The sequence below is a fragment of the Cebus imitator genome, unplaced genomic scaffold, assembly GCF_001604975.1.
Source record: "Cebus imitator isolate Cc_AM_T3 unplaced genomic scaffold, Cebus_imitator-1.0 Scaffold60, whole genome shotgun sequence".
NCBI classification, from domain to species: Eukaryota; Metazoa; Chordata; class Mammalia; order Primates; family Cebidae; genus Cebus; species Cebus imitator.
In genome coordinates this window covers 2,239,935-2,266,370 of record NW_016107375.1, presented here as the reverse complement: position 1 = coordinate 2,266,370, position 26,436 = coordinate 2,239,935, and the positions used below count along the sequence as shown (strand labels likewise).

At 41.1% G+C, this 26,436-nt stretch overlaps 1 protein-coding gene across 6 annotated transcripts in view; it reads right to left on the bottom strand.

The window, feature by feature from the left end:
* DYM (dymeclin) overlaps positions 1–21,792 on the bottom strand; it is a 437,637-nt gene extending 415,845 nt beyond the window's left edge. For 5 of the 6 annotated variants that reach the window (XM_037738956.1, XM_017529655.2, XM_017529659.2 and 2 more), the window contains exon 1: positions 21,385–21,792. The gene's annotated coding sequence lies outside the window, so the exon portion shown is untranslated. Of the gene's footprint in view, positions 1–21,124; positions 21,288–21,384 lie in introns of those variants that run through there. The other variant, XM_017529656.2, reaches the window with a different exon arrangement.
* Between the last annotated feature and the right edge of the window lie 4,644 nt (positions 21,793–26,436).

The following is a 26,436-nucleotide window of genomic DNA, read 5'->3' as shown; positions in this document are numbered from 1 at the left end:
TTTGGGAGGCCAAGGCAAGTGGATCACCTGAGGTCAGGAGTTAGAGACCAGCCTGGCCAACATAATGAAACCCATCTCTATTAAAAACACAAAAATTGGCCAGACAAGGTGGCGGGCATCTGTAATCCCAGCTACTCGGGACACTGATGCAGGAGAATCGCTTGAACCTGGGAGGCTGAGGTTGCAGTGAGCCAAGATCGCACCAAAGCACCACAGCCTGGGCAACAAGAGCAAAATTCCATTTAAAAAAAAAAAAATCGTATCTACATCTCCCAGAAAGGTGCCAACAAATCAGACTAATAGGTACTTTCTTTCACAACTACTAGGATTGTTTTTACATATTAAGTTACTTCATCATCTATATTATCACATGATGAGATATTAGGATCTCACATTCTAGTTACCTGGTGTCCTATTATAGAATGCTCTTTCACTTAGACTAGTTTTCCAAAATAAATTTATTTACTTAGAGATACGGTTTCACTCTGCCATCTAGGCTAGAGTGCAGTGGCATGAACATTAGCTCACTGTAGCCTCAGACTCCTAAGTTCAAGCAATCCTTCTGCCTTAGCCACCTGAGTAGCCAGGATTACAGGTACATGCCATCACACCCTGCTAACTTTTTAAAAACTTTGTAGAAATGGGGGTCTCACTATGTTGCTGAGGCTAATCTCAATCTTCTAGCCTCAAGAGATCCTCTTGCCTGGGCTTCCCAAAACACTGGAATTAGAGGTATAGGCCACCTTTCCCAGCCACCCAATAAAGTATTTCTTTCAAATATTATTCAAAATTGAACTTTTTCAATAAAAGCAAAATAAGTAATGTACTTAGGCCCTTCGGAGATTCTGTATTAACTTCATAACTCTGAGGAGTACATAACAGATTTTGTCCTCTACCGCTTACCTAAGGATATTGCTAGTTCCTTTTCAGCCAAAGCTTTCAAATTCTTATTTGTCCAATAATCCCTGTGACCCTGAAGATGTTTCAATAAATGTTAAACAAATTAAAAAGACTTTAACAACTTGTTTACAGTTTGCTATGTATCAGGGGACTCATACTAATTAGTTAGGATTGTAGGCCTAATATTGGTATACTGAATAAGCACCTCTAACTGTATGGGTGAAAGTGAATTAGTTCAAAGGGTGTTGGTTTACTGACAGTAATTGAAGCATGGGTTCTCCTGGCTCTACCATGTACTCAATTTTCCTGCTCTGTGCTTCATTAAAATTAACAGGATAAAAATGACACTAGATCAAAAGAAATGAGAATCATAACCATTTGTTCTCAGTTGAATAGACCATTATCTTACTTTTCTTGTGTGATACCTTAAAAGCAAGCAATTTTACTCTGGGAGTTTAATGAGGTACATGAATGCTGAATTTTCAAAAGAACAAAATTTCATTTTGGAATCAACTCCCTCCTCCCACCAGGTGAAACAACAATGAGAAACAATACTATCAAAGAGTCTACTAACAAAAGTTGTTAGATGTTTTTATGTTCTTTTTGAATCAGTAAAATACGTGGTACAAAATACAAAAGGTTCAAAGGATACACAGTGAAAACTCTCCTTCCCATACCATTGTCTAACCACCTTGTTTCTCAACTCAGAGAAAACATTCCCAGTTTCTTGGGTATCATTCCACAGACATTCTGTGTATATACAAACATACGTTCTTACTCTTTTTAAACAAACCATAGCATATGACATATTCCTCTCCACTCTGCTATTCCCACTTATCAATATATAAGAAGTCATTATATATCAATATATGAAGCATTTCATTCCTTTTTATAACTGTATAACATTTCATTTAACAATTTAACAAATACTATATTGATAGACATTTAGGTAGTCTACAATCTTTTCCTATTACAAATCATTCTCCAAGTAATAAAGTCATTCTCCAATAAGATATATATAACTTATAGCTTATACTATCACTTACATAAGTACACAAAATATTTCACACATGTATGAGTAGACAGATATAATCAATCCAGAGAAAAAGAACAGCTGGGTCAAAGGGTATATGTATTTGTCATTTTCATAGCTACTGCCTGGCTGCCTTCTACAGAGGTTGTACCAACTTGGATTCTCACCACCAATGCCTATTTCTCTACTCCACAGCTACCACCTTTTAATCAAACATTCTGATCCTTGCCAACTTATATTTTTTTAAAAAACAGTTTTTCAATATAACTATATTGTGCATCTCTCTTACCATGAATAAGGCCATTACCTGTTCATATCCTATGACTGTTTTCTACTGGTTTATAGGAAATAAACTTCATTTTCAAAAGCTGCTCGGATAGACCACAAAATTAAGCCTTAAATCAAATTAACTGGCCAGGTGTGGTGGCTCACACCTATAAACCCAACACTTTGGGAGACAGAAGCAGGAGGATTGCTTGAGCCCAGGAGTATAAGGCCAGCCTGGGCAACAATGGCAAGACCCCACCTATATAAAAAACTTAAAAACCAGCTGGGCATGGTGGCACAAGCCTGTGGTCCCAGCTACACAGGAGGGCTGCTTGAGTCTAGGAGTTCGAGGCTGCAGTGAGCCATGGCTGCACCACTGCACTGTGAAACACAGCAAGTCCCTGTATCAAAAATAAAACTCATTGTTCTTGAACTGCTCAGTCCAAGAACACTATGAAATCTTTCTAAAACAACATGAATAAAGCCTACAAGCATATCAGGAAAGACAATGAACAGAATGCTAACAAAAAAAAAAATCAAGACAGCCAATTAAGCAAAGAGTACAGTGCCTCCTTCCATATTTTTTCTCACCAAACCCTAGAAATAATATAAATATTTTTATATAGTCAGTGATTACACAGCCATGCTCAAAAAATCCCAGGGAACCAGAAGCTGTGAAGAATCCCCATAAAATAGAAAACAGCTGGAGATGGGCTAAAAAGGGAAATGGCATCCCAGAGCAGGCTCAAGGGCCTTCAAGGGCACCGTCCCAAAGAGTGTGAACAGCAACTCCAGCACAAAGGCAGAAAGGCCAGAGGCTAGAGCTCAGAAGCAACTAAAAGAAGCTTGGCCTGTGCACCCTGACTAGACACCCCTGCCCAAGCCCTCACTCCCATAGGAAGCAACAGCAGCGTGCTGCCTGCTAGGAACAGAGTGAAGGCAATGCCCTGGATAGCTGGAATATACAGGAGGAACAAGTTCAGACATACTAAGACCAGTAGTCACTGAGGTACTCTTTACCAGAAGGATCCACCTGCACCCCCCACAGAAAGCAAAGTAGAAAACTGAGACCCAACGGCATCTCTTCTGCAATGATTCCTCCCAAGGATTCCAAACACATACACACACACACACACACATATACACACACAATCAATGAAAACTAAAGTAGAAAATACTATTTGATCATCTCCAAAGAGTTCCACTGCCTTTACCCTCACTGGGCATCATTAGACTCCCTTGGCTTCCAGCTCTTTTTTCTCTAAATCTGTCAGTAACTGATCCCATCTCCTGGCTTTTCTAGTGGCTTCCATGATACTGCTTTCAAATTTCTCCTTTTAGACCCAACCTCTGACCAGGAGGCCAGTTCTATTGATATCTCTAAAACACTTAAGACTTTTTTAACTCAAGGATAATATAAATAATATAATCAGTAAGTTTCTTGGTAACAATAATCCTTATGCAAGTCTATGCTAGAAATAAGAAGTGTGCTATTGCTGATGCTTTCAGTAGTAAACCTTTCAAAGGACCTATCTTCAATGCAATGAGTTAAGAACTCAATCTTAACATGTGCAAAACTGATTCTATCATTCCTCCCAAAATCTGTTATCCCTTAAAACTCTCCATCACTCCCCTAAAGCTCCAATTATGTAAAAGCTGCTTTGAAATGCTATTTTTCTGTAATACTTACAACATATCTCCCAGGTAGATTATTCCTGAGAGGCAAGAATCAGGCCTTACACTTCTCCCTTAGCCCTAACCAACCTCCGGCATACTGCTAAAGAGAAATTACTCAAAAGATACTTGCTGAAACAGCCAAGGTCCCACACCTAATAAACATATGAAAAGATCTTCAGCCTAAATTCTGAGTACAATACACTACTTAAAACAATAATACATTATTTTTACCCATCAAACTAGTAAACGTTAAAAAAATACTTAGTAACAGGCCAAGAACTGTGGCTCATGCCTGTAATTCCAGCACTTTGGGATGGAAATCCAAAGGATTTCCATACTTGCACTAAGGCACAAAGATCCCAAGAAGCTAAGAGTTCAACATCAGCCTGGATAACAAAGTGAAACTGTCTCTACAAAAAATTTAAAAATTAGCCAGGTAAGGTGGCTAATAAGCCTATAGTCCTAGCTACTCAGAAGACTGGGGCAGGAGGATCACCTGAAGCCCAGGATTTTGAGGTTGCAGTGAGCCATTACACAATCACGTCACTACACTTCAGCCTGGGCAACAGAGGGAGACTCTATCTCCAAAAAATAAATAAATAAATAAATAAATAAAACACTCAATATTTTATATTTAATTTGTAAAATATTTGATAAATACATAAATCTCCTCTTTATGTGTACTATTTCTTGATTTAACGTGCCTTAAATGGAAAGTAAATGAGGAACTAAAAATCCATGATAACAAAATTCTGTTCTAACACCCTCAAAATGTATAAACGATGCCCTAATGCACTTTGTCCCTTCTTAGGCTGAGAGTCCACAAATTCTGCACTATATTCCAGAATCGTTTTCCTCCTAAAAACATACACTCACACACACACCACACAGATATGCCTCACTTATACCTAAGAGACTTTAAGGAGAAAACTTAAACAGGAGATCAGAGAAATAACGGGCTATAATCACCAGCCAAATGACATACTAAATGCCACAGGTGACATGAGCCCACAAGTAATAGAACATTCTCTTGAACGCAACTATGTTCCAAGTGCTATATTAAGTAGAGTTGGGTATTCCCTACCTAATGAAATGAAAGCAATGGAAAGATATAAACCCACAAAGACCAGATCAAGGGGAGTGTGGAAGATGGGAAGGTGACAGAGGAGTGTACCTGAACCAGCAGACCTGCAGAAACCCCAGTTGGAGTTCCTGCCAAGGGGGACACTAACAAGAAGAAAGGCAATTAACTCCATGGAGCAGTGGGAAGGCTACAGAGCAAGAGACAGGGCACCAGGGAAGACGGGGCAAGGTGCAGGGCCAAAATCTGGGGGTCTGTGTCCCCAGGAAGAGAATACTATACGTGTTCTTCAGAGAAATATGACTATAGAGACCAATGCCAATGTCGGGGAGGGTAATAAGGTGGAAAATGAAGAAATCAGGAGAATGAAGATAAAGTCAACTTGCTACCGTTCCATAGTGAGTTTCCCTGCCTTGAAGAGAGGAGACAGAAGGATTCCTCTCAAAAGAAACTGAATAGGAACCTAGAGAAAAGATACAGGCATTTTGAAATTGCCAGGTCAATTTAAAAAATAGATTGTCACCTTACAGCAATGCCCACCACTCAATGAAATCTACTTACACAAAGAGCTTCCAATCAGTTTTAAGGTAGTCTCAATCTTAAATAAGAATGGGCAGTCAAAAATGATTAGATTTGTGAGGAAAGCCTCCAACGTGAAATACAGAAACCAAAACAGCCTGGGCATGGTGACTCACTCCTAGAACCTCAGCACCTTGGGAGGCCAAGGCAAGAAGGTCACTTGGGCCCAGGACTTAGAGATCAACCTGGGCAACACAGCAAGACCCTGTCTCTACAAACAATAAACAAATTAGCCAGACTTAGTGGTGCACGCTTATAGTTGCTGCTACTTGGAGGCTGAAGTGAGAGGATCACCTGAGCCTGAGAGGTTGAGGCTGCAGTGAGCTGTGATCATGCCACCGCACTCTAGCCTGGGCAACAGAACAAGATTCTGTCTCAAAAGAAAAAAAAAGCAAAACAAACTAAAGAAATGAATCAAAGAAAACAGATGAGTCTAAGAAAATAATAAAAGTTAAAATATCCTAAGATAATGAAAACAATAATAATAATAATACCAAACATTTATCTAGCATCTACCATGTCCCCCAGACACCATCTTAATTAAGTGTTTCACACATACTGATTTAACACTCACCACAAACTATGGGGTAGTAGTTTTTTTTTCTCATTCCCTAAATCATAAATTGATGATTTGTGATTTAGGGAATGAGATTCAGCCCAAGGACTAAATCTCACCTGCTGTCTGAAGAATGATTTTTACTTTTTTTTTTTTTTCAGTCAGGGTCTTGCTCTATCACTCAGGCTGGAGTGCACAGGTGTAATCGCAGCTCACTGGGACCTTTGTCTCCCAGGTTTACGCGATCCTCCCACCTCAGCCTCCGTAGCAGCTGGGACTACAGGTGTGTACCACCATGCCTGGCTAATTTTTGTATTTTTAGTAGAGATGAGGTTTCACCATGTTGGGCAGGCTGGTCTCAAACTCCTGATATCAGGTGATCTGCCCGCCTCAGCCTCCCAAAATGCTGAGATTACAGGTGTGAGCCACTGCGCCCAGCCTGATTTTTACATTTTTAAATGGTTGAAAAAAATTAAAAGGATATTTTGTGACGTGAAAATTATATGAAATGAATATTTCAGTGTCCATAAAGTCTTATTAGAACACAGCCATGCTCGTTCTAATAAGATTTTATGTAACCCTTTATACTGCTGCTCCGTGCAACACAACTCTCAATGACACAGTTATACTGAACAGCATTTCAAGTGCCATGAGTATTGCCATACTGTAAGTTTTTTACCAGGGAATATCACATCAAAAGAACATAAGTACTCTGATGTCACACTTGTAATTCACAGTGGACTGTAGATTTTTTTAATCTAGCTAGATGTCAAAGCACTTTATTATGTAAAAGCACCACAGCTGTGCCAGAAAAATACAACATAGGAAGCATTACTATACCAAGCACTCATCACAATATCTCGACATGCCCTGCCACACAGCATTCACTCCCAACTCGTAAGAGCCATGAGCAGGAAAATGAGCAAATGTAAAACAAAGTATATCTCCTCAGAGCAGAATGTCTTGCCAAAAATTAAAAATGGAAATGAGGCTGCAACTAAAGTAAATCTCCAAATGGCTCATTTGGTAAGCAAGCAAGGAAAGGATTTACCAATAGTGAGTTAATTCAATTATTTTTCATTGCAGCAGCCAAAGAATTGTGTCCAGAGAAAATAAACATCTTTAACATCTTACTCTTTCCATGAAAATGGTGGCTCAAAGCACAGTATGTATGAAACAATTACAGCTATAAATATTTTCAAAAAAGTTGAGAAAATACTAATTCAGTACAACCTGAAGTAGAATCTGCTAAGATGTGTAACAACTGATGGTGGTAAAAATATGTCTGAAGCAGAAAAAGGCTTAGCTGGACAAATTTACAAGCATTGTGAAATGCAAGGTGTCTAAAACTTATGATTATTCATCGTATTCTCAATTGGCAGGTACTCTGCAGAAAACATGTGAATCTATCATGTGTTATTGAACCAGAAATATCAAAGGTAAATTCATTTGTTCTCATGACACTTTTGTCAGAAATAGAAGCTAAATATCCTGACTTGTCCTGACACATAACAATACAAAGGCTTAACAATAACAGAGTTTTATTGAAATTTTTCAAGCTCCAGGCTGAGACAAATTTTCCTGAATGAAAAGAATGCCCCTCAACCACTATTGTTGCTGCAGACTTGATATATCTGTTAATGAATTCAACCTAAACTTAGAAGGACAACAGGGTCTACATGCAAAACATATGCTGAGACATTTCAGGGACAACTAATATTGCCTGAGTCACAAGTCATGTCAAGATGTTTCATGCACTTCCTTTGCTGTCAAAAATTAAAATGAGAAGATTTCCACTGCCACACAAATATGCAGCACACCTATTTTCCAAAATCAAACATTTCCAGCAATATTTTTTTCAGACCTCAATGCAAGTAAAAAAGAACATTCCACATTTCAAAAACCATGTAACTGTGCAATGAGGAGCTTCTACTTAATCCTCAGTTGGAAGTGATTAGGTTGCAGTGTAATGATTTGCTAAATGTTAAATATCAAGGAAAGAGTCTAAAAGAATTCTATAAATGTCTTCCAAGGAATGAATATGCTCTATGAAAACCATATGTTCACAGACTATTAGCAGTATTTGGCAGTACCTAAGAAGACATTTTCAAAGGTGAAATATATGAAATCTCATTACAAATCGGCATTAATAGGTGGAAATTTATAATCAGTTTTGATGATAGAGAACACTAACTTAAAACTCCAATTAAACCAAATGTTATGCCCTCTCCTCAAAAAAAAAAAAAATCATTCTTCTCATTAGCAAATCTTTATTGCAAAAATTGTTCTAAATCATTTAGTACTGCATTTAGAATTTTATTAATAAAAATCTTGTAGAAATGTTTTCTCTCTTGTTATATATAAGTACTTACATAATTAAATGATTAAATAATTTAAAATATCCTTCATTTTCCCTCTTGGCTCATAAAGCCCGAAATATTTATGATCTGGTCCTTTACATAAAACATCTGCCAACTCCCAGCCTACATGAATAAAGCAAAGAAAGGTTAAGTAATTTGTCCAAGACTACAGAGCTAGAAAGTGGCATATCAGGTTTTATACCTAGGTAGGATAGGTAGAGAAACCATGCATTTTTAATCACTGTATTGTATTACTTCAAGAAGCAAGAGTAGGATGTCATAAAAAAGGAAATAACAAAAACGTACTAAAAAACTCAATAAAAAGGAGAAAAGATAAAGTCAAGAAACTTCCATAAAAAAGAACAAGACAAATAAGTAAAAAACAGGAGGAGAAAAATTAGAAAATTTCAAGAATAATTTAGAAGATTTTAATATATTAAAAGTTCCAAAAAGAAAGCACAAACAAAATAGAGAGATGTTAACACTATCAAGTCAGGCACTGTGGGGATGCAATTTTACTTTACTGACAAAGCTAACAAAGACATGAAACCTCTGGAACAGATATAAAAATAACTTATTACTCACTATGATAGCAGTAGCCAGAGTAACACCTTGCATCCGTTTCTTAGGCACTAATTCCCACAGGCCGTTCAAAGTATTTGGTAAAAATTAATAATATATTCATGGAAAACTAAGCAAACTAAAGGGAGATAAGGAGAAACAAAGTAAAGTACTCACCAGCAGCGAATAATATTTATGTAGTCATAATAATATAAAAGTTAAACACTAAATTAACCAAGAATTCTTATATACCTATACTGAAAGGGCTAGAATAGGGGAAGAAAGTGGAAGAGCACCTCACCTACCATAACAAGAAGCCAATACGTATTACCTGAAATTGATAAATCACAAAATAGAAGTTTAGGCAGATTTATAAACACAGAGGTAAGTATCAAAAGAAAAAGCTTAAAAGAATTTTTAGGGTTAGGCGCAGTGGCTCAGGCCTGTAATCCCAGCACTTTGGGAGGTCCAGGCAGGAGGACTGTTTGAGGCTAGCAGTTCAGGAACAGCCCAGGCAACACAGCAAGATCCCATCTCTTCCAAAAAAAAAGAAGAATAGAGAGAGTTCTTAAAAGTAACTGCATCTGAGAACAAAACTAAAAAGTGGGGATAGTTAAGGATGTTGTTGATTTTTACTATTATTTATCTTTTCTAACAATACGCAAGTTTTACATAGAAAAAATATCAAAATAAATAGGAGAAAATGTGCTTTATTATTTCAAAATTAATGAGTCACATAAGCAATTCAATGTGCAAATACCAAAGAACAGTACAGGGTTGAAAAACCAAATAAGCAATATATAAGCTACATCACATTATGGTTACATTAAGCACAAGAAGCCTAACAATAGTCAATAAATATTTCCTGAGTGCCCACTATGTGGCCAGCAATATGCAAAGTGCCAGGATTAAAGTTGTGAAGAATGGAATTAGATACAGAGATACAGATAAATCAACAAGAAATTTTAAGATGGCAACTATTCAAGACTTGGAGAAAGCTTCCGAGAGGTCATACCATAAAAGATAAGACCTGCCAGGCACAGTGGCTCATGCCTATAATCCCAGCACTTTGGGAGACCAAGGTGGGCGAATCACCTGAGGTAAGGAGCTCGAGACTAGCCTGGCCAACATGGTAAAACCCTGTCTCTATTAAAAATACAAAAATCAGCTGGACATGCTGGAGAACAAAATTGTGTCTATAGTCCCAGCTACTCAGGAGGCTAAGGCAGGAGAATCACTTGAGCCTGGGAGGTGGCAGTTGCAGTGAGCCAAGATCACACCATTGCACTCTAGCCTAGCCAACAAAATGACACTCTGTTTCAAGAAAAAAAAAATACAAAAATTAGCTGGGTGTGGCAGTGCATACCTATAATTTCAGCTACTCAGGAAGCTGAGGCAGGAGCATTGCTTGAACCCGGGAGGCGGAGGTTGCAGTGAGCGAAGATCACACCACTGCACTCCAGCCTGGCCAACAGAGTGAGACTCTGTCTAAAGAAAAAAAAATACAAAAATTAGCTGGGCATGGTGGTGCATGCCTGTAATTCCAGCTACTCAGGAGGCTGAGGCAGGAGTGTTGATTGAACCCAGGAGATGGAGGCTCCAGTGAGCCAAGATCATACCACGGCACTCCAGCCTGGCCAGAAAGCGCCTTTTTCAGATGTCTTTCTTTCTCAAGGAGCTGCTCTCCTCTCTTCTTTCTTCTATTAAACTTTCCACTCCTTAACCCACCCACATGTCCGTGTCCTAATTCTTTCTCTGTGCGCAACAACAAACCCCAAGGTGCACACCCTAGACAGCATAGCCACTTCACTGGGGGCTTCGTCCGGGATACCAAGGTACAGTATTCATCAAAATGGTGAGTAGAGGAGCAAACTCCAACCCTGTCCTTTCATTCCAAGGCTCTCAGCCTCCATTTCAGACCTTTCACAGAGGACTTAGCCATTGCCTCGGGCTGGAAGAAGTCCTGGGGCAACAGAAGATTTCTGGCCAGGGATAACCCCTGGTGTTATCCAAAGGCTTCTGGATTGACCCCAGCCTCCAACCGCCCCGATGGGGTGTCAGCAACAGGATCTCCAACTTTCCTATTGTAATTTTCTCCTTTCCTGTTCACGACTATCATATCTCTTACCTTCTCTGTGTATGAAATGTGCAGGTATTTTTACAGTTCGAGGATGTAATCTTGTTTGACAAGATCAGGGAATGCCATAGTAACCAGGCATATAGCTCAAGGGAAGGCGTCTTTGTGATTTTCTAAGAACAGAGCCCCTCACCCCCCTAAGAGTGAGCATCTCTCCCTCTCTTTCTGCCCTTGGTCTGGAGAGCACATGTCATTTTCCAGGTGTCTCTCTGCCCTTGATCTAGAGAGTATGTGGTGTCTCAAGGTCAACTGTGCCACCTAGTGGAATAGGCATCCTCTCCAGGAGGCACACCGTCGGTCCTCCACCAAAACACCCTAGTCTCCCAATTCTCTTTCCTTTTTGGGCCTCTTTACTAGAAACTAGGCTTTATGATGCTCCTGTAAATGGGAAAATTCTGCCTTCAACAATTAAAGGTAAAATATCCTCCAAAGCCAAATTTTAGTCTCAATACTGTCTTATCAGCAGGAAAATGGCCATTCGATTCCTACATTTTTTAAGGCACATATTCCACCTCCAATTAGAGTGATACTTAATTAGCAAAGGAATTTTAAGTTTGGAAGTTAACTGGAACTATTCTCTAAGGGTAAACACTTAGGCACAGAGCTGGTAGTATGGTTGGAGATGGCCCTAAATAAGGGGGACTGGAAACCGAATAGCTGCCTCAGATGATTCCCCCGGAAGTTGCTTCTCTAATTTGAGGGAAATATTCCCTTTGTGTCTGCTCAATATGATTGCTAAAAGGGCTAGGTTGACTTTGCAATGCTTGCAAAAGTCTGGTAAAAAGGCCATGCCCTTATGCAAAGTAAGGTGAACTGCTTTTTCTTTAAAGTTTCAGGATCAAAGGAGTACTTATGCTTCAGAAAGCACTCCAGGAGAGTGCAGGATGAAGATGGTACCCATTTAAAAAGAGAAGTGAGAAAAAGATGTCCCTTCAGTTTCCTTCCTTTTGGTGTGATCCATGCTGAAGAGGAAGACAGTGGGGGCATCCCCCCTGCTTTTTTCCCCCTCCGTGTTTCCCGGGTCCCTAGCACCTTGTTGAAAGTGCTGCCCACAGTTGCAGGTATGACCTCCAGCCATGGAACCAGAAGAATTAAGTCATTGGGGCTAGTCACACTCATCCAAGTGGCTCTATTCCTCTGCCTGTGATTTTCCTTCAACTTCCTAGACTTGTGTGACTTGATTGGCTTCCTAAAAAATTGATCTCAAGGAAAACTACATAATAGTTGGGCAAGGGCCCTTTAATGGAGGGGGTGTGAACTCTGTATCCTGCCATTATGGCCTACAGGACCCCATAAGCCCAACTTCTGTCTGGGTCCCAGGCTCCACACCTGGTACATAATTAAAATGACTTACCAGGTTTTTCACCAAAAGTAAAAGTTGCTAAGAGTTAACAATGCAACATGTATTTGAGATCTCTACAGTTTTACATGCAAGGCTTATAAAAACAGTGAAATGTGTTTTTTAGTAAAAGATTATAAGAAAGCATGGAAATATAAATTTTGCCCAGGGATAAGGGATTATCTCAAATTTAATAACACAGAAGTAGACATTTAAGCAAGTTATAGAAAGACTAAAAAAATTAATCTTGCAAAATGTGTAAATATTAACTAAATTGAAGAAGGTATTATATGGTATTTTCATAAATTAAGCTCTGAAAGAAGAGCACAGCAAGGTTGTCTTAAGACATTAATCTGCCCTTTAGCATAAAGGGTTGTAAAGAGTTTCACCCCGTGATCATTGGTTAAGATTAGATGGAATTTTCTATGAGATTTTATCAAAAGGTTGTTCACAACTTTAATAAACTGATACAAGAGTAAAATTGGCTTTAAACAGGATTTACACGTAATAGTAAAGGCAAATGAAAGATTTTTGCCTTTTGAGTCATCATTTTGGCAAAATAATTAATGGCAGTTTGGAATTCTATTTCATAACATCAAGTGTTTTAAACCTCTAACATTTAACAGGAATCCCAAAATCAAGCTTCAAGTTTCAAAATTGTCTTTCCTGATGCCTGGCTTTCTGCATTGTTCAGGGGGCCTCTGAAACATCCAGAGAAGAGGTAAACAGGATTATCTGACATGTTTAGCCATATGAGAATTGCCAAAATGAGAAATTGTCCAATCTTCTTTAAGTTATAGTTTTTGGTGAATACTACTAATATATGTACCCAAAATTGTATGGGATTTCTAAAATTCTAATGTCTAAGTATGTGGTATCAATAACAATTAAGGTTAACTAAGCTTTCAGTCATATTCTTAACTGTAACTACCCTGGACATTTTGTCATTTGCAGACAATTGTTGTCTTGCTTTGTTCCTTCTCAAATGATGGTTTATAATCAAGCTATATTAAGGACTTTTAACAGGTGTTCTCAAATGCAGGTTTTAACAGCTTTGAATATTGTAACATGGGAATAGGGAAAGAACGTACAGGACTCATGAAGAACTGAAATGTTCACAAAAACCAAGCAAAACAAGAGTTGACTAAATAGACTGCACTCAGAAAGCTAAATAAATCTTTTTTACTTTTGCTTGGAATACTGCTGATCCTTGGTTTGTTTTTCAGGGTCAAGGAAATGGGTTTTGAACTACTTACAGCCTTTAATAAGTGAGTAAGGTATACTCCTGTGAACAAACTTTGGAGCATGTTTGTTTCTCTCTGCCTGGTTCCTCTAATCTGTGAGAACTCTTAACTTATGGCAACATAGTTGTTCCCAACAGTGCAATAAGAATCCATTTTTCTTTTTCAACAGGACACAATTGGAAAAACTGGTAATTTTACCAAGGCTTTGACTGGAAGGGTATCCTTCCCTTTAAGGAATCAATCTCAACTTGCAGAGTCGATAAAAGCCCCATGGGAAGAACTGGCCTCATACCTGTCTACACAGTCCCTGCACAGGGTTCCTAAGCTGTGGTCAGTAAAGAACATCACTTTCTAACAGGTCCAAGACCTCCAAGTTTATCTTGGGACCTTAACAGAAAAGGATCACCACACTCACAGGTATGTGAGGATACAAACCCATGGCTGGGCTCAGCTTTAAGAGGTCTTATCTGAGATTCCTTGTGGAATAGAGTTCCATCAAAGCCAATCCAAAAAACCTATGTAGAAATAATTACTCTTGGCAGGGTGCGGTGGCTCACACCTGTAATCCCAGCACTTTGAGAAGAAGAGGCAGGTAGGTCATGAGGTTAAGAGTTTAAGATCAGCCTGGCCAAGATGGTGAAGCCCCATCTCTACTAAAAATACAAAAAAATTAGCCAGGCAAGGTGGCAGGCACCTGGAATCCCAGCTCCTCGAGAGGCTGAGGCAGAAGAATTGCTTGGACCTGGGGGGCAGAGGTTGCAGTGAGCCGAGATCACGCCACTGCACTCTAGCCTGGGCAACAGAGTAAAAGAAATAATTATTCTTGCTGCATTTTATGCAAGTAACCAGGTCAAGTATAAGACTAAAGTTTATTCTATGAACAACACAGTCCTATCATAATTTGTTTTTACCAAAAATGAGGGCTAGAGAAAGAAATTATGTTCCAAAGCTTGTCATACATTTGTCATTAAATCCTAGTCACATTGTTTTTCAGCTTTGTGTCTGCATTTTAGACTAACCCTGCTTATTCCTGTGAATCAAGTGGTGATCTCTTAAAGCTTGGAAGAAACAAAAAGGGATGGGTAACGTAAAACTCTGGATACCCTGGCAAGTAAAATTTTAGATGGAAAGGATCTACTACACCACACTTGTGAGAATTGCTATATTTATTCTACTATTCACAGTAGGGTTAAACATGGTAGCACCTCCTAACTGAAATACTGGACAGAGACTTTTCATTGCTGTAATATTTTGCTTAATTATTATCCTTATAGCAGGGATAATTACCAACAAAAAGGAAGCATGAAAGTTTTACTATCACCGAGTTTACTAGAACTTCTTATTGGGTTTGGTAATATGTCACACCCTGGCTATGCAAAGAAGGTTATAAAGGAAAGAAATTTTCTGTGGAATTCATGAAGGGATTAATAACAGCAAGAAAGATCTAGCGAAGGTTAACACTAAAGTTACTCCAGCTACCCAAATCCAATGCCACTTATCCTAAAAGGAATGTTACTTTTATATTAACATTTTAGCAACATCTGGTGGAGGCAAACCAGTGTTACAACCCATGAGAATGGCTGACAGAATCAAACTCCAAACAATGCTACAGGCAGAATCACACAAGGACATGCCTCTCTTCCAAGGACCCTTAGATCAACCGCAGGAGGAGGCCCAGCTGCTATTCCCCTTTTCAGCCAGAAGTAGTCAGAAAGAGTTGTCACTCAACATACCCTAACAGGAGTTAGGTTTGCCACTCCAGGGTGAGGAATGATGATACAGGAGTTAACAAAGAAATAGGCAGATAGCAAGGGCATGGGAGTCCTCAGTAAGGCTTTCTTTTTAATGAAAAGCAGCCCCAAATCATTTTCTAACAAAGAGCAGCCTGCAAGCTGGGAGCTTGCACTGGTGACTGCCAGCAGGAACTAAGAACTAGACATTTTCAAAATGGTGGCTCCATCTTCCCTTCTCTGTCAGCCACATGTACCGTAAAGGAGCAGACAGGATGGTACCAATCAACTGGAAAACCCATTTACATAAGATTAGGTTGAGGCAACCAGCCTTCCCTGCACACTCTGTAGATGCCATACCTGACTGAACCAATCTGTGAGCCCTATGTAAATCAGACACCACCTCTCCACATAAAATCTGCTTTGGTCCGTGGCCTCCCCCCTTTTTTGGATGTCTCTCTCTTTCTCAAGGAGCTGCTCTCCTCTCTCCTTTCTTCTATTAAACTTTCCACTCCCTAACCCACAAAAATAAAAATAATAAGAGGCCGGAAAGTAATCTGACGCTTGATGCTTTACACAGAGACTCACACAAAAGACATGCCTTCTTACTCTGCACCTAGTAACCGTACAATTGCATACATCCTCCCTAAGACTTCCAGATTGATGACCTCTACCCCTATACACTGACAATCCCAAAATATCTATGTCTAGTCACAACTGTCTTTTGAGTGCCAGACCCATTTATCTAATTGCCTAACATCTGTCACCATCTGGTGTCCCAAGGGCACCTCAAACTCCACATGCTCAGTACGGAATACATATATATATATCCTTCCTCTTGTCCATCTCCAATTCTCATCTTTTTATACCACTCATTCAGATATCCAAGCCAAGAAACCTAAAGGAAGAGAATGAAAAACAACTAATAGTTACAGTATAATATTGCTAGATACGTAGAGGTATTTTCATTTAATTCTCTAACAAATATATAAAGCATATATTAGTCCCATATAACGAATGAGAAAACTGAAGGTCAAAAAGGTTGAGTAACATGCCAAAGCAAATAAATGACAGAACTAGGATTGAAACCTAGAGATTTTAAAAGTATGTAGGTTAGTCTGGGTCCAGACAGAGAAACTAATTATAAAGAATAGCAGAGGCTGGGCGCAGTTGCTCCCATGTGTAATCCCAGCACTTTGGGAAGCCGAGGCAGGTGGATCACCTGAGGTCAGGAGATTAAGACCAGCCTGAGCAAACTAAAAAAAAATACAAAAACTGGCCAGGCATGGTGGTACATGCCTATCATCCTAGCTACTCAGGAGGCTGAGGCAAGAGAATCACTTGAACCTGGGAGGCAGAGGTTGCAGTGAGCCGAGATCACACCATTGCACTCCAGCCTGGGCAACAGAGCCAGACTCTGTCTCAAAACAAAAAAAGAAAAAGAAGAAGAAAAATAGTGAAAAATACTAATTGCCTACCCAATCTCCAGTTCTCCCTTCCTTTTAGTCAGAGAACTCCAATTTTCTGGCGAGGCATATTCCTGTTCAACTAAGATACATTTAAGGCTCTAAAAGTGGACAGTCACTTCTTTATCCCTTCCTCTATGTCTGGAACATGGAAATTTTAGCTCTAACTCCAGCAACCATCTTCTACCCAGAAATCAAGGGCCATACTTTAGGGTTAACAGTGTAAGAAAATGCAAAGAGGCTGGGTTCCTGATGACAGCATAACTGCCAAACCAGCTTTTAATTGTCCACCTCTGGAATTCTTCTACAAAAGAAACAAACTAGTCATATGTTTAAGCTATTATTTTTCAGGTCTCTCTTATTTGTAGCCAAACCTAATCCTAACTGATACAGGCAGGGCTTTCAAAGTATTCTGGGTGGAGGGTTGCATGGCATATTCTGAAGGAAGAATTGTCAAGATTGAGTGACTGACTCAACCTAACAAAGAAATTTATCATCGTTCATATGACGGACAAAAGGTTTTAAATGCCCAAAAGACTGAACAATTTTTAAAAAGATAATCTTTTTAAAAATAATTATTCCAATGTCCTTATTGGAAAGTTTCAGCCACTCTTGGTATCTGCATTCTTAAAGAATGTGATAAAAATCAGAGAAGATATCAAAAATCACTAATCAAACTTCCTTAAAGAAATGAAAAAAGCAAAAACTTTCAGCAAATAAGACCTATATGTAAAGTTGTTTCCAGCCCCACTAGTTCATTTTGTCTAGAAATAATTTGAGGATAACTTACAAACTGTTTATAAGCAAAGTTCAAAGCATTAAGCTCTGCTAAAAACCTTACTAGAAAAAAAAAAATGCTTAAAGGCAAGAGCAGATACTTCAGAAGTCCCATCACATTTCCTGATAAGTGATGCACCACCACCAGAAAGCCAGAACCTTCACACCTAGAGACAATCAAGACTTTGACACCTAAGTAGGAAAGTGAAACCCCACCAGGAAACAGGATACCAAACTGGAGGACTTCCGGAAATCCTTTCCACCTCTAAAATTAGTCTTCTCTCTGTCCCGAGAAAGGAAAAGCAGCAATGGTCATCTTATCACTCTGCTCTGTTAGGCCCACAGCACTCTACCATGCCCAGCTGAGTCACTGAAGAACTTGAGAAGGAGCTGGTTTCAAGTCCAAATCTCACAGTAGTTCATTCTGCCTGAAAATGTTCTCTCACTTTCATTAGGAGTCCTCTCTTGTTGCTGAAATGGCGGTGTCTTTTTCTCCCATTGGGACAGCGAGTCCCTGCCGTCTCACCCTGGGCATGGGAACAATCATTGCCCCCCGGGTGTCCTGTGTCAAGTATCAGGTTAGCCCTCTGATTACAAGTACCTAATACGTTTTAAGCAATGAATATGAAAAAGAGACCAAAACAAAATATAGAAAAACTTTACGTGGAGCTGTATTGCTTTTATACTTAATCACTTTTAAAGGCCTCATTTTACCAAAGCCTATACTACAAGTGTCACAGGTATTTCCCATATCTTTGTTTGCAGTCACTAAAAAGAAAAATGAACAGTCCTCTCTAGATCTAACCATTCCCATTATCTACAATCCTAAGTGAAAGATGGGCCTCTCGTTGCATGTTCAGCAGCAAAAGAAATCACCTACTTTCTTAAGGCTCAGCAAAATATTCCAAAACACATTGTGGTAGTCAGAATAATAGCCTCCGAAGATGTCCACATCCTAATCTATAGAAGCTGTGATTATTGGGAAAAGGGACTTTGCAGGTGTATTAAATTAAGAACCACAAGAAGGGGGATTATCCTGAATTAGCCAAGTGGGCCTGATCTAATTACACAGGTCCTTAAAAGCAGAGAACCTTTCCCACCTGTGGTCAGAGACTTAAAAATGGAAGTATGATCAGAGAGATGCAACATTCGTGGTTTTGAAGACAGAGGGAGTGTGCCACAAGCCAAGGAAAGTGGCGGTCTCTAGAAGCTCAAAGAGGCATAGATGATCCCCTAGAAACCTCCAGAAAAGAACATGGCCTTGTTGACAATCAGTGAGACCCATTTTGACCTCTAACCTACAGAACTATAAAATAATAAAAGCATTGTTTTAAGCCACTAAATTTATGGCAACATGTTACAGCAATCATAGAATACTGATATATAACATTGAACAACTTCTAACAATATGTGAAATTAGAAAAGAAAAGCAAAACCAAATTGCCCAAATATTTGGAGCAATATAAGAGCCATTTGTACATGTTGTAACATATTTCACTTCTGTTTCTCTCCTGCCCTCACAAAACTCCATTCATTAAAAAGCCAGTCAAAGTGACAATTCTACAAACTTTTTGTAGAAGAATGAGCCATATTAATTTAAAAAAATGGAACACTCAGGACAGCAGGCTCTAATGGAAAATCAGCAGATAATTACGCCATATTTTTCAGAGTCAAACATAAAAGTGCTTGCACTGTTTATCCTCCTTGTATCAAATGGATACCACCCATTTTTTAAAGTACACTAAGTCTTTCTAGACATTAATAATTTACTATTAATTTTTATGTGTGATAATGGTATTTTGGGTCTATTAAAAAGACAGAGCAGGTCAGGGACAGTGGCTCACCCCTGTAATCCCAGCACTTTGGGAAGCTGAGGTGGGAAGAATGTCTGAGGTCAGGAATTCGTGACCAGCCTGGGCAACAGGATGAGGCCCCATCTCTATTAAAAATATAAAAAATTAGCTGGCCATGTAAAAAATTAGCACCCACCTGTAATCCCAGCTACTTGGGAGGCTGAGGCAGGAGAATTGCTTGAACCTGGGGGGCAGAGGTTGCAGTGAACCCTGATCGTGCCGCGGCACTCCAGCCTGAACGACAGAGTGAGACTCTGCCTCCCCCGCCAAAAAAAAAAAAAAAAAGCAATTCAATTTTCTACAGATGTATATTGAAATATTTACAGATCAAAATGAACGCCTATGATGTGCTTTAAAATAATTGTGAGTGGGGATAGGAATGGATAGGGATAAACATGAAACTAAATTGGCATGAGTTAATTGGTGAAGCTGGGTAATGGCTAAATGGGAGTACACTGTATTATTTCACTGTGTGAACTTTTCTATGGTTAAAAGGTGCAAAAACAAAAACTCCTTGACCTATATGTCGTAACAACACAGACTTCTTAATAGTTGAATCTCCTTCCTATTAACATTGCTCCAACTCAATTCTCTGCCATTTAATCCATTTGCGACTGATAGTTTCATCAATTATTCCAACTCATTTTGCCTTATGTAGTCACTTTATGAGCTTAAGCCAGACACCTAACCTCTAAAAGCCGAGTTCTTCATTTACAGAATGGGAATATTCATACTCATCCGGTCTACCTCTGAGTAGCTGAGAGGATTATCTAAAATAAAACTTCAAAGCAGGATAATCACTCAAGAAATCCATATATTCATAAATTTCATCCTCTGCAATAACCATTCACTCAGCCCTATAGATTCTCTTCCCTTCCACCTCGTTCTTCCCTTGACCCCTCAACACATCAGCCTAAGCACCTGAGTTCGAAGCTACATTCCTCTCTACCGCCTCCAACCTCCAGGTTTTCATCTTTCAACACATCACCCTCGCTCTACACACCCCTCTATCCAACTTCCCCTCTACTCTTTCAAAGGATCTCACTCCATCTGTGCCCCCTCATCAGTCTATCCCGGGTATCCCCTTTGCTGGCCTGATTACAATTATCCCATCACTTCTCTACCCCTGTTCAGTAGAGAACAGCTTTATCCAATCAGCGCTATCACCCAATACCCTCAAACCCCACTACTGCCCCTCAGTTCACAAACACCCACCCGTTCACTTTTCAGTCAAAACACAATTGCTCAGGCAAATCCACGGAGACTGAAAGTAGATCGATAGTAGCAGTGTCGGGGAGAGAGGAAGGAGGAGTGGCTGATAATCTCTTTGGGGGGGCTATAAAAATGCTCTGGAATTAACGGTGGTGATGGCTGCTCAACCCCGTGAATATACTAAAAACCACTGAGTTGTACTTTTAAAGGGTTAGTTTCCTGATATGTGAATTATCTCTCAATAAAATATGAATGTAAAAAAAAGAAAGAAAAAGCCAACAACTATTGCTCACCCTGCCCATCACACGCCCATTTGTCAGACCAACACCGCCCCATCTCCGGAAGCACTGACATGGCCTTCGGTATCCCCACAACTCCCAAAGCGGACTGGGACAGAGGTCCCTCCGCTCTCAGCACAGCCCCTACGGGGTGGCCCAGGCGCCCACGGGCAGGAAAGGGAAGGTCCTTTCGCCGCCGCCCCGCGGCGCTGCCCCTCGCCTTCGGGCGCTGGCCGGGGAGCGGAGGGTGGCCCCGGACCCGCTTTGACTGGAGGCCGGGGGCGGCCGGGCTTTTGGGCCGGGCCGCGCTGCGGGGGGCGGCGCCACAGCCCACCTGTCTCAGCCGGCTGGGGCGATCTGCTCCAGATCCACGGACCCGCGGACAGGCGGGTGGCAGAGGGGTCAGGAGAAGTCGCGGTCGCCGCCGCAGCCCCGGGTGGCGCACGCCGGCTCGGGCCTCCTTGTTTCCACGTCTCTGCGGGTACGGTTCCGGCCCCGACTCGGCCTGCAGCTTGGCTCTGGTTCGGCTCCAGCCGGGGCCGCGTAGTTGCGGAGGCCGGGAGACTGCCAGTCCAGAGGGAAGCGACCGAGAACGCTGCTAGGGACCGAACCGCCGGGCGCGCGCGCGCGCCAGCCAGGCAGTCACGTGGCATGCGGCGCGCGGGGACCTCTGGGAAATGCAGTCCCTGTGGGTGTTACTCCTGCCTCCGCCCTCCTAGCGCCTTCTGGGCCTCCGCAAAGCCACGTGGCGAAATTGAGAAGCGCAAAAACCGCCCGGCGCGGTGGCTCATTTCCTGGAATCCCAGGACTTCGGGATGCCGAGATGGGCGGATCACGAGGTCAGTAGATCCAGACCATCCTGGCCAACAGGGTGAAACCCCGCCTCTACTAAAAATTCAAACCGGGCGCGGTGGCTCACGCCTCTAATCCCGGCCGAGGCGGGTAGCTCACCTGAGGTCAGGAGCTCGAGACCAGCCTGACCAACATGGCGAAACCGGGTCTCTACTAAAAATACAAAATTAGCCAGGCATGCTGGAGAGCGCCTGTAGTCCCAGCTATTCGGGAGCCTGAAACAGGAGAATAACTTGAACCCGGGAGGAAGTGGCAGTTGCAGTGAGCCAAGATCACGCCACTGCACTCCAGCCTGACTCCGTCTCAAGGAAGGGGGTGGGGGGAGGAGGGAATTGGCTGGGCGTAGCGGCGCGTGCCTGTAATCCCAGCTACTCAGGAGGCTCAGGCAGGAGAATCACTTGAACGTGGGAGGCGGAGGTTGCAGTGAGCCGAGATCGCGCACTGCACTCCAACCTGGCGACTGAGCTAGATTCCCTCTCAAAAAAATAAAAAAAAGAGAGAAGCGTAAAAACCTTGCCTTCCAGGCGCTAGAGGCCTCGCTCACGCTGCACCCTTTGTTCTGGCGGCTAACTCTTATTAAGGCCCCTGTTAACTGCAGCTGTAACCATCCCAAAGTCAAGCAATTTCGCCTGGGATTCTGGAGAATTGAGAAACAGGAAAATAATTTTTGATGGAGGCGGCTGGCAGGCCTAGCCCTGCCTGCAATAATGTCGGAAAGGACAGGTCCCACAGGAAAGGGTATCAATATGAGATAGTGCCAAAAATATAGAATTTGAGGACAAATGAGCTGCATTGACGTCTTTGAGCAACTACTTCACCTCTCCCAGCCAGTTTTCTCATCTAAAAAACTGATGATGATTCTGCCCTTTCAGAAATATTGACATTACCATAGTAATAATTAACAATTCACATTATGGATTGTTTTCTTTTTGCTGTGCACTGTTATCTTATTTCTCAAAATGACCCTTCGGAACAGAAAGCACTGTTATTCCCACTCTATAGTCAATATGTGCCAGTGTATTCTATAAAGTACTATACAAATATTAGATATTCTTTTCCAGGATAGACTGCCAGTAAATTCACTGAGCTCGCAGAATTGTGACAGGAAAACATTAAAACCCAAAGTCGGCTGGGTGAGGTGGTTCATGCCCGTAATCCCATTACTTTGGGAGGTCGAGGTGGGAGGATCACTTGAGCCCAGGAGTTCGGACGGACCCACCTGAGCAACACAGCGATACACTGTTTCTACAAAAATTAGCTGGGAGTGGTGATGCGCACCCTCAGTCCCAGCTACTCAGGAGGCTGAGGTGGGAAAATCGCTTGAGCCGAGGAGGTTGAAGCTGTAGTGATCCATGGTTTCGCCAGGGCACTCCAGACTGGGAGACAGAGCGAGACACTGTTCAAAAAAAGAAAAAGAAAGAAAGAAAACTGGCCGGGCGAGCTGGCTCACACCTGTAATCCCAGGACTTTGGGAGGCTGAGGCGGGCGGATCACCTGAGGTCAGGCGTTCGAGACCAGCCTGACCAATATGAAGAAAGCCCATCTCTACTAAAAACACAAAATTAGCTGGGCATGGTGGTGCATGCCTGTAATCCCAGCTACGCAGGAAAATTACTTGAACCTGGAAGGCAGAGGTTGCGGTGAGCTGAGATCATGCCATTGCACTCCAGCCTCGGCAACAAGAGTGAAACTCCACCTCAAAAAATAAATAAATAAATAAAACTACCTAACCATGGGCACTATCATGCAACTATTGTAAAGAATGCTATGGATGCATATTTATTTGAAAACATTTCAATGATACATTGAGTGGAAACATACATAATATCAAATTTTTATAAGTAAATTATATTAGGTTGGTGCAAAAAATTGTGGGTTTTGCCACTTTAATATATTTATAATATATAATTATGTACTATAATTGTAATTATATTTGTGTATTTTTATGTAATATATTTGTAAAGCTATGTATATGTGCTGGGGGAAAAAAGACAAATAATGTTAACAATATTGCAACTTTGGGTAACAAGATCGTGTGTGATTAAAATTAGTTTTTCCCTATGTTTTTTAATTTTTCTGCAAGGAATATGAAGTGCATGTACAATTTTATTTTAAAATTATAGCAAAAAGAGAGACTCAGGGCTGGGCACGGTGGCTCATGTCTGTAATCCTAGCACTTTGGGGGGCCAAAGCAGCCAGATCACCTGAGAAGTTCAAGACCAGCCTGGCCAACATGATGAAACCCTGTCTCTACTAAAAATACAAAAAAATAAAAATTAGCTAGTTGTGGTGGTGCACACCTGCAGTCCCAGCTACTCAGGAGGCTGAGGCAGGAGAACCTGGAAGGCGAAGGTTCCAGTAAGCCATGATCACACCACTGCCCTCCAGCCCAGGCAACAGAGCAAGACTCTGTCTCAAAAAAAAAAAAAAAAAGGTATCATGATAACTGTGACTGACTTGACAACTTCAGTGTCTAGTGGTTCAGGAACAGCAACAGGAAAGCTATGAAATCCTCCCACTAAATGCAATAGGCTACCCTGAATTGCATCCTGGAATTGAAAAAGGCAATAATAGGGACTAATTAAAGCTAAATAAAGTTTAGAGTTTAGTTAACAGCATTGTAGCAATGTTTATTACCTAGTTTCGACAAATGTGCTATGGTTATACAAAATGTTAACATTAAAGAAAGCTGGGTAACGGATATATAGTAACTAACTCCCTACTCCTTGCAACTGTTCTTATTATTAAATATTACATTATTTCACATGGTTGACAGAATAAGTTTCACTTTCATTGCCCAGGCTGGACTGCAATGGCACAATCTCAGCTCACTGCAACCTCCACCTCCCGCATTCAAGTGATTCTCCTGCCTCAGTCTCCTGAGTAGCTGGGATTACAGGCACAGGCCACCATGCCTGCCTAATTTTTGTATTTTTAGTAGAGATGCGGTTTCACCATGTTGGCCAGGATGGTCTTGAACTCCTGACTTCACGTGATTGGCCCACCTCAGCTTCCCAAAGTGCTGGGATTACAGGTGTGAGCCACTGCGCCTGGCCTGGACAGAATAATTTCATCTCCCCCAAAAGATGTCCACATCCTAATCCCCAGAACCTGTGAATGTGTTAGGTTATTTGGCAAATGGAAATTAAGGCTACAGATGGCAATTGAGATTGCCAATCAGCTGACCTTAAAATAGGGAGAGTATCCAGGATTATCAGAGTGCACCCAATATATTCACAAAAATGAAAAGTAGAAGAGGGAGGCAGAAGAGTCAGAGGGAGAGGTGGCTATGGAAGAAAACCAGAGTGAGCAATGTGAGAACCAGGCATTACTGGCTTTGAAGACAGCAAGAGCCTAGGAGTGCGGGCAATGGCCTCTACCACTTGGGAAAGGTAGGGAAACAGGTTGTCCTCCCGAATCTCCAAGAGGGAACGAAGCCTTGCCTATGCCATGATTTTAGCCCAATTAGACTGTATCTGACTTGGGACCTACAGAACAGATAATAAATGTATGTTATTTTAAGCCACTAAGTTTCTGGTAATGTGTTATAGCAAAAGAAAATAAATACACTCAAAAAATTTTTTAAAAAGCATAATTAGACTGGGTGTAGTGGCTCATGTCTGAAATCCCAGCACTTTGGGAGGCTGAGGCAGGAGGATCTCTTGAGACTGTGAGTTTGATATCAGCCTGGGCAACATAGTAAGACTCCATCTCTATAAATAAATATTTTTAAAGTGTAATTAAAAAGAAAACTTCCAAATGGCTGCCTGTGTTTCCAACACATGTTCAATCTGGGACTGTACAATTATTTATGCTCTTTAGAAGGTAACTGCAAAACAGAAAATGCACCCAAAAAAATTTTTTTTGAGACAGGTTCTTGCTCTGTCATTCAGGCTGGAGTGCAGTGTGTTGCTCACAACTCACAGCAGCCTCAACCACCCGGGCTCAAGCGATCTTCCCACCTCAACCTCCTGAGTAGCTGAGACCACAGGCATGCACCACCATGCCCAGTAATTTCCTTATAATTTGTAGAGAGTAGGTCTCGCTATATTGCAAAGGCTGGTCTCAAACTCCTGAGCCCAAGCAATTCGCCCATCTCAGCCTCCCAAAGTGCTGGGATTACAAGTGTGAGCCACCATGCCTGGCCCACAAGAAAATTATACTTCATTATACTTCACTTTGAAAGGCATGAAATTCTTTGGGAAGCCAGGGTGAGAGGGTCTTCAGCCCAGGAGTTCGAGATCAGCCTGGGCAACATAGCAAGATCCCATTTCTACCAAAGGGAAAAAAACAAGACTTATGACCTACTCTGCACTATTCATCGTTTTGCAGAGGTTGAGGGTCAGGACGTCAAGAGGAAAGAGTACTGAACAGCAGTGACTCAAACTTTCAAGCCCTCTACTAGGCCATCAGGTGACTTAGCTGTTTGACAAGACCACTGAAGTTGCCCTTTCAAGAGCTATTAAAGTGGCAGGGGAAGAGATTTGAGTAATTTGTTGATTAGCATTTGGTAATTTCTTTTTTTTTTTTTTTT